This window comes from Solanum lycopersicum, chromosome 10, assembly GCF_036512215.1.
Source record: "Solanum lycopersicum chromosome 10, SLM_r2.1".
NCBI classification, from domain to species: Eukaryota; Viridiplantae; Streptophyta; class Magnoliopsida; order Solanales; family Solanaceae; genus Solanum; species Solanum lycopersicum.
In genome coordinates, this window is record NC_090809.1 from 8,924,753 (window position 1) to 8,934,610 (window position 9,858).

General features: G+C 34.3%; 1 non-coding gene across 1 annotated transcript; it reads right to left on the reverse strand.

Moving 5' to 3' along the window:
- Window positions 1-9,658: 9,658 nt before the first annotated feature.
- Window positions 9,659-9,731, reverse strand: TRNAF-GAA (transfer RNA phenylalanine (anticodon GAA)). The gene has a single exon. It is a non-coding gene; the product is annotated as a tRNA-Phe (tRNA).
- Window positions 9,732-9,858: the final 127 nt, after the last annotated feature.

Genomic DNA, 9,858 nt, shown 5'->3' on the forward strand with positions numbered 1-9,858 from the left:
TCATATAGTCACTTAGACCAACATGGTGCATATAAGGATAAGACCACATCATATACATTCATACCATGCACATCTTCATAAGAAGTAGACAAAAATTACAAACTCATGCATATGGACATAAACATCATCATACATATTAGGTCACCTTCCTAGGACTTCCTAAGGAGTTACTTGTGCAATGCCTAGATCGGTTCATTACTTACACCTATCCTAAGCAACTTACCTTAAGTCCTTCTAGTTAGGATCCTATTCATTTATTTCCATTGTCCATTTAACTTTAGGAAAACTATACCCTTAACTGACACTAAGACCATGGGTGCTAAACATGGAATTTGGTGTTTTAGAGCCTTACACCAATGGAAGGTGTTCCTACGTAGACAAGGTAGAACATTAACACATGCTAGCATACTCAGTGATATCACATTGCTAGATCTTATATGGCAAGCATAGTTATGGAAAATAGAGGTACATGTGAAAACCCTCTTTATGCCAAGATGGGGCATTATGGTTATTCACTTATGGAAACCCTATTAATGCCTATTGAAGCATTGTGTTTATACACCTCACGAGATTTATGGTGACCTACCTTCCCACATTGGGAAGGGACACACACTCATATTCAAGATCACTCGGTGCTAAGTTAAGTTCTCTTTATTGAAAAGCCTTCATTAACATTACTTTATAAAATATAGGCTTAGGTGATTCATCCCCTCATATGATTAGATCATAGATGAAAGTTCATCAACCTAAATCATGTGAGAAGATCCTTTCACATGGACATAGCATATATATATTAGCACTATCTAGGTTAGGATACACTTGAGCACACATTTCAAGTCTCCTCTATTGACTAGATCATCATTCATGTGTGTATATACATATATGTGAGCAAACCTTTCACATAACACATTAAGTAATACATGTTCATACATGCATATTCATTCACATAGAACCAAAACTAGAACTATCCTATCAAGGTAACATGTACAATGCATAGGTAAAGTATCATACCCTTGCCCACACTAGTACACCTATCAAGTCATCCTAGCTAAGGAAGCACATATCATACTTTCATAAACAACATCTATCATGCATAGTAGTAGACACTAGTGAATGTGAGAACTACCTTTCATTTAGACACCATGACCTATATTACTTGTGATATGCATGTAAAGTGAGTGTGTGTGTACATTGGTAAACATGATCACATAATGGCCATCAACAACACATAGAGGCAGACACCCTCTTAGACAATAATACCCAATCAAGCATAAACAACCCAACACACAATAGCATAGGAGACAACTCAACTTCATATTACACTTGTGACTCCTAACTTGTGCTATTCATGCATTCTCATAGGGGTACATAGGTAAGGGATAATTAACCATTTTAACTCTTCAATGTAAGAACCTGTAGTTTACCCTAACATGGATATACATATGCTTATACAATAGCCATACAACCTAAATCACAACTAGAATAGGAAAGTACGCATAATTTTCACATAGTGTAATCATCATAACCACACACTCATATACTTATCAATTTATATTCAAAGCCATGGTCAAAACATATTTATAACGACAATAAAGTAAACAACGCCGCCATAAGTTGACCATACCATACAATGCCATACATGGCTTCATCAACATTACTATAAAGAAGTAAAAAAGTAGAACAGTAGGGAAATTCTTACCAATCCTTTAGCCTTAGGTCGTTGTTGACCTCTTTCATCAATAATTAAAGTATAAGACAATAGCTAAAACATAATAATGATATACGAAGTCATGTATAAGCTACTACAAGGCCATGCTACAAACTAGTACAACATATCATTAACATGCTAGAATGTAGAAGGACATAGACCATCAACCAATTTCACTTAGATGGAATATTGATCATATTTCATCAATAATATCAATCGAAGGCAGTAGCTAATCATACACTTAGTCATAATGTAATCATACTTAAAGCACTTCAAGATCAAGCTTCTAACATAGGCATGAGGCTTATTAATTCACTAGAATATAGAGGAATTAGCCAATACCATTGATACTCTAAGGCCTTGATCATCAATAAAATTTTAACAATAATGTACATGTTAGGCAGTATCTCAATAGGTTTTTACTAAGAAGAAATCATACTTCATCTAACCACAATTCGAGATCACATCACCTACATAGTATTATTAATCGATAGATTAGAAGAACTAGATTAATTCATGCCAATCATTCTTTACTTTGATGATACGATATTCCTGTCCATAATTCACTCATTATGTGACCTAACAACGGCTACAAGTAACCTAACGTAATCCAAGGTCTTACAACAATTGACGTAAAGCCAACTTTTATACTGAATACATAGATCATATACTAGTCATGTTATATTCTTCATACTTTGATCCTAATGGATCCTTCATCATCAATTCACCATTAATTAACGTATATTAAAGTATATTTATACAATTCAACGTAAGAAGATCACAATTTAACCATTAACAAGCCTTGATCACAAAGACCATGAAGGGACTAAATCGATTTAAGGAAGGAGCATCGGTTCATCATGCAACTGGAGTAAAATCACGTTAAAACCAATATATGAACATCAATTCATCATGATTTAACTATTTAAAATGGTTTTAGAAATAACCCATAGATAGATTGAAGAAGAAGAGGTTTGATCATGAAACTTTCTTTGAAAACATTGAGATTAACTCTCCAAGTGAAAGGTTACTTGGATATTAAGGATCACCATACCTTTGTATAGTTTAAAAACTCTAAAAATTGATGATTCATCCATGGAAATACAAGTTCCAATCTGTTCTTGAGCTTCACCAACAATGCTGGTTTCTAGGGAGAATATTTTTAGAGGAAAAAGTTAAATTCGTGAGAAGGGATTGGGAATGGGATATTCACGTGTTAGATGAATTATATACACCCAAAAGTAGATTAATAAACCTATTATAGTCAGTTTATGATGTGGGGTGAATTTCCCATTCACCCCTTAAACAAAACAATCACAATGCAGTAGCTACAGGCCACTATTGATAGACCCATCGATTGGCCATTGGTCAATCGACTGGCCGTCCTTTGTCTTCCATAGATTGGTCCTTAGCCGAATTTTGGGTTGATACATGCCCAAGATAATTATAAATCGATGATACTTCACCAACGGGCCATTGGTCAACCAACTGGCCGTCGTTTGGTCCGTCGATTGACACTGCCAAGGCAATGTCTCGACCAGCCTTGGGGCCTTTCGCGGGGATTTTTAGAAGTCGTACCGTATGTTTCCAATGTAAATATAACCCTTAAAAAGTTTTAGACCTCCCAAATAAGTATCACACAAAACAAATACACGTAAATCATCCAAACAGGCTAGGCCCCATCAAGACACACATTGAGCGTCTTAAGGGCTATCTTTCGAACGCCTTGGACGTTCTTGGTCGTTTGGCCTCCAAAATTCTCGAAACACCATATACCATCTTTAAACATAATTATAGATCATTTTAATACTTCATAATCTCATTAAATACAATATATAAACACGCATGGACACATGAGACACATAGGTGACTAGTCGTCAAACGTCTTGGTCGTCCCTTGACGTTTAACTTCTAAATCACCTCAAACTTTACACACTGCTTCTAAAACATATTATAAATCATTTTAGGATCTTATAACATTAATACAAACATGTTAGGCTCTAGACACCCTAACTCATTTTGGGGTCTTACATTTCCTTTAGTTTGTCCCACATCTCTTTTGCCGTTTCACATGTAGAATCTTATCATATTTAGCTTCACTCGTTACACAATACAACAAACTTATAGTTGTAGCATTAATTTTAATTACCTCTTGTTGTTATTTTTTGATATCGAATGATTATGGATTTAATGGATTTCAGTGCCATCTTTTTTTGTCGGTTCAGGAATAGGCTTTGGGCCCTTCTTGATTACTATCTATTCTTCATGATCATTTGATGACAAAAATTATGAATTTGTATTTCCAGTGAGAGTAGTGTAGTCCATTGAAGTATGATGTTCGATTTGAGGAATGACCATCTTGAAGTAGAGCACCATGAATCTGATCATGTTTCATTGTATCTTTGTTCATATGTGGTTAAACACTTAAAGATGAGACCTGCTCTGATACCAATTGAAACTCAAGAAGGGTGAAATTAAATTTCTTCAGTCAATTTCCTGGGAGGAGTAGTCGACTCACTTGCAAGTTAGTTCCACGGTGTAAAATTATATAAGATGTTGAAAGTAAATTGACACAAGATGGTTTATACTGGTTCGGAACATCGATGTGGTGTGTAGTCCAGTCCCCTTGGGTTTCAAAGGTTTCCTTTAGATCTTCAGAATAAACCTTGTTAGTGTAGAGTCTGTAAATTTATCATGTCTGATATGCAAATCAGATGTTCTACCTTGAAACTTCCTCTACTTGTAAACCTAGACTCAAAATCTTTCTTTCTCTTTTCTTTTCAATTCTTTTCACTCAAGTGATTCAAAGCTTTACGAAAGATAAAATAGATTGAACTAAAATCTCAAGTGGAGTTGCGTGCTTCACACCTAAGACTAAAAGGTTTATATAGATGTCGATGGTGATGCTCTATTTCAGAAACCCAAGGGATTATTAAATCAAGGATCCTTATATTGATTCATTGATTTATTTTAATTAGTTTGTTGAATCATGTCCATACCAGATATGTGCATGATTAAATCAATTCCTTCCTTTGTTAGAGAATCTACTCGAATATTGGTTGATCTTCAATTCTTTTCTTGAATCATGGCTGATCTTTGACCTCTTCTATGAGTCTCGGCGGATTGACTTACAAATATCTTTTTTCCTTCTTTAATAGTTTGTCCAGGGTGAGTTTGAGATCTTTTCCCTTTCCTTCTTTGCATCACAACTTTGGCCTAGGATTCTAGTTGTATTGTTCTTCTCATTTGTGTTGTTTTCCATAGTTTTTTTATGAATTCCAGGCAACTCACATTATTTCTTGTTAATTCCTGCGAGTTGTAATTATTCAAGATATAAGAAGTTAACACTAGTCAGCTACTCCTTTGTTCACTGGGTCTAAATTCTCATAGAAGTATTGAAGTATCACATCACCTGGAATCTCATGAGTAGGACATGGTAAGAGAAGCTTTTGATATCTTATCCAAGTTTGATGAATTGGTTCTCCTTTTATCCGCTTGAAATTTTGGATGTTGTCACCTAATTTCACCATTTTAGAGGGTGGAAAGAACCTTGCATAGAATCTGTTAGTAAGCTCTTCCCATGATAAAATAGAGTACCTTTGTAGCCTTGCTAGCCCACTTGGTTGCACCTCCCATTAAGAGAATGTAAGCAACATGAGCCAAAATGATTCATGTGCCCTTGAGTGAGAACAGGTTGCACACTTCCACGAATTTACGAATATGCTCATGGTCGTTTTCATGATAAAGTCACCAAAATATACCCTTATCTTGTAGGATGTTCAGCATTGTGTTTGTCATATGAAATTCAGTATGATCCACCACCAGCGATAGGTGAATAACACCTAAGCCCTCCCCCCCCCCCCCCCCAATAGAGCTTCATTGTTGTGAAAGGACTTACAACCATCATCATGTTGACCACGTTGGTTCACGGTGCTTTAATTCGCACTCATCTTTTCACTTGATCACAAATAGCTTACTACAAACGGTAAGTTGATTTAACTACAGCACAAAGAAATTATAATTAAAATTCAATAATAGAATTCTAAAAAACACCACTCTTCAGATATGGCGTTATTTTTATTACCATCTCAAATACACCTCATCCGATTATAGGTGTAGACGATCATTAACTAGTATAACACCGAATGAGAAGTTGGGTTCGAACCCACTTAGAGCGTATAAGTTTGAGTTTAACTATATAGTAGTAAATGTGATTCAATTTATTGTAGGAATATAAATTTTCGGAATCACTTAAACAAATCAAGAAGATCACATCAATGTAAGGAAGGGGAATTTGAGTTCAATCAACAATCACAACAATGACGAATAACAGGAGATATCAAATGATTTAGAGTTACTTGGAGGAGTGACCGATTAACTGTCAATTACGCCAAATGGGTGCTAGTTAATTGCTTAGGGTTACTAAATCTTTGTGGGTAGGCTGGACCAAAGATGCGATAATTTTCTCTCAAACAACTAACTTGCTTCAAGTGAGTTCTCTCGAACCTCAACAAGATAAACAAGAAAACCATCCCACAACTTCATTCATCTACTCTCTCTCGCTAGATAGGTAGAAAGGATCTTAGAATTCACTCTCTCGAGTAGAATCCACAACAACCCAATCACTAAGAATGCTAATTTAAAGTCTTATTTTTACACCTTTATCTCAAGTAAGCATAAAACACACCACTGAAATATACATTTCAACACAACAATTTAACAGCAACAATAAATCAAACCCACTTAAAATTAGAAATACGATCAATAATCTCTAACACCCATACCCTAAATTAAGCAATTAATCACATAGTCAAACCCCAAGAATGGGGTTTTAGCTAGTCATCATAAAAAGTGAAAATTCAATACCTATTACATGCTCCATTGTTGGGTTTTGATTTCCAAATCCTTAAAATAAATCAATTTAGCTTCATTTACAAAACACATATCCAAATCTACATGAAAATAGTCTCGAAAACCAACAATACAGTGTTTTCGTTCAAAGTTACTTTTTCCACAATGTTGAAAATTTCCCTCTCTCTTTTTAAAGAATCAATTTATACAAAATTTGGCTTTTGAAGGTGAATCAGCGAGTAAAGTCGTGCCTCGTCAAAAGCTCGGCGAGTCGTCAATAGCTCTCACCCATCACCTTCTTACTCGAGCTTTCATACTTTTCAGGCTGTAACTTTAGATGGTGTATGTCTAGGTTGCTGATCAGTTTAACGATGTGCCTTCTTCTCTTTTTATCGTTATTGTACTTGCGTCCTAACTGATGGTCCTGTAAACTTTGGCAACTATCCCCTCATTGTCGATCCAACCAGCGAATAGCTTTTAGGGAATGTTGTTCGCCCAATTTCACTTTCTTAGAAATGGTGAGCTGTAACTTTAGGCAGGGTGAAGAGCCACTCGGCGATTAGCCGAGTGGTCTTGGCTATCTCGAGGATCTATTTTCTTTAATTCTTCAGCTTGTTTGTTCTTTTCTGTCTAGTAGTGTCATTGTCTTGCTCCTTAGACTTTAATGCTGCAAATCAACACCTTAATAACAGTTCAAAATATAAATTAGACATTTAAGGACATTTATACTATAAAAATAAATCCCTAAATGATTTAAAATCTCTTACTAATCAATCACTTCTTATGTTTTCATGCATTTACCCTTAGTTAGAACATTTCATGTACCAATGCATATTTGTGTCTACATTGTTTAATATTTAGGGTGCGACACTTCTCTTCCTCTTGTACGTGTCTAGTTGATTACTTGATCGTGAAGACTTGGTGAATCCTCATACTTCGAGACCATGTTACCTTTACTATATTTTCTTATGTCTTTACTTTTTAGATATTGTACTCGATGTATGAGTTACATCCCAACCACTTTTTGATGTATTAGATTGGTTTGTCAAGACTATGATTAGTCTTGTGCATTTATGTCAAACTCTTAATAATATGAGATTTATTACTTTAATTCTTGTATTTTCTATTGTATTGTGTTGTATATATGTCAAGAGATTTGTGTAGGTCCTCTCGGGGTCTTACACTCCATGTCATGTTTAGGATATACTTTGGATCGTGAAAGGCCAAGATCAAACTCCATGTGCTCACATGATGGTTTATGTCATTACACTATTAGATTCTCATAATGAGCCAAAATATGATAAAAAGAAAATATTCATACTGCAGTATATGAACGGCTTTATATCTTAACCTTTATATCCTACAATTATGACTATGTTAACTGCTTCTTTTGATTTGATATATATGTATTATTCCATATGTACTTACGTTCCTCTTGTCGGGGGCGCTGCATTTTTTTATTGATGCAAACTCAGGCACACAGTCATGTGATCAGGCTGCTCCCGAGGTTTCATATCTTCTCCTATTGGTGAGGTGTTTTATGTTTTTCGGGCTCAGTGTACATATATCTAGTACTTCATGTTTATGAATACAATGTATATTTGGGGGCATTGTATCGATAGACACTTCTCAATTATGCCAAAAGGCTTCATAGACATATAAATAGTCATGTTATGTTTGGACTTTTGCATCCTTTGACAATGATTTTAAATTTCTATGACTTGCGTTACTTAATTTGTGTTCTTACAAAAAGTCTCTCTTCAAATGCTTTCAAATGTACTCTTTCGCTTATGTTTGAACGTATGTTCATGTTCAATGCAATGTTATGGGTATGCTTAGATCAGCGCGATGGCATTGAGTGTCACTCACGTTCAATGTGTAGGCTTCGGGCGTGACACAACAATACAATTGTATTTATTAATTCATATCGTTATATTTGTGATACAATTATCGATGAGATATACAAATTAGTTGTACCTTTATCGCCTCTCTCCTCCTTCTAGTAGCTACTTTTATGCAAATGAATTGCATCAATTATTAGCCAAGATATAATTATCGCTTAGATATATAAATCAAGTGTATCTATCTCCTCTCTCTCCCAGAGCTCGCTCCCTCTCTCCTCCTTATTCCCAATATCACTCGCCCTCTCCTCTCGATCTTAATCTTGCTCGCCTCTCTCCTCCTATAACATGTAGCTATGAATTGTGATTAAATAAATTATAGTTATAGACATCAAATTAAACCCAAAATGTAGTCATTTTTAAAATTCTTCTATTTATTTCCTAATGATGACTTTTTTTTAGTGGGAAACATTTGTCCTACTTCAATTCAAAAAATATTAAGAAATACATATATATTTTATTTTATCAGAAAAGTTATCGTTATCGACCTATATTATTAGTTAAAAGGGTATACATAGCTACTATATAATAATTGATAAAATAAGATTATGAAGAAAAAAAGGAAATGGTTTGAAAATATCCGAAGTTTGACCGAAATTGTTGTAACAATCTCAAACTTTGGGCGGAACCTATTAACCTTCTGCACTATTTAATAGTGTATTTTAAAGATATATATGTTTGTCCACGTGGATATCATAAATATTGCATCATTATTACTAGTAACTTGTCCAGCTGGACACTTATATATCTTTAAAATACACTATTAAATAGTATAGGTGGGTAATAGGTCATGTCCAAAGTTTGGAATTGTTACAGTAATGGCGATCAAAATTTGGATATATTCCCAACTTTTTTCCCAAAAAAGAAAAATTATTTTCTATATATTTATTAGTTAGAATGATTTTAGGGGTTGGGGGATATAACATTAGGAATCTTTACTAACAATAAAATATAATTTTAAAAATATATATATTTATCAACAAAACAATTTTTAATATATTAAGTAATAATAGGGGCATTTTTGGATCATATTATTAACGATAGAGAACATTTTTAGATCAAATTATTAATTATTTTTATTCAATTTCGCATTGTTTATTTGCATTTTATTATAGTAATATTAAATCGACAAAATAAAAAGAGAAGGGAAAAAAGGTGGGAAAAATTAATATAAACGGAATGAAAGGAGGTGAAAAAATGCGGTGAACGTGGATCGAACACGTGACCTTCAGATCTTCAGTCTGACGCTCTCCCAACTGAGCTATCCCCGCTATTTGGTTTGTTCATAACTTGAAATATAATTTAATCAAATCACGAGTTATTTGAATGCTTGATTATTAAGGAAATCACTAACGCGAGGACTATCTTAACTAAAGGTTTAACATCGTAGTACTTGTT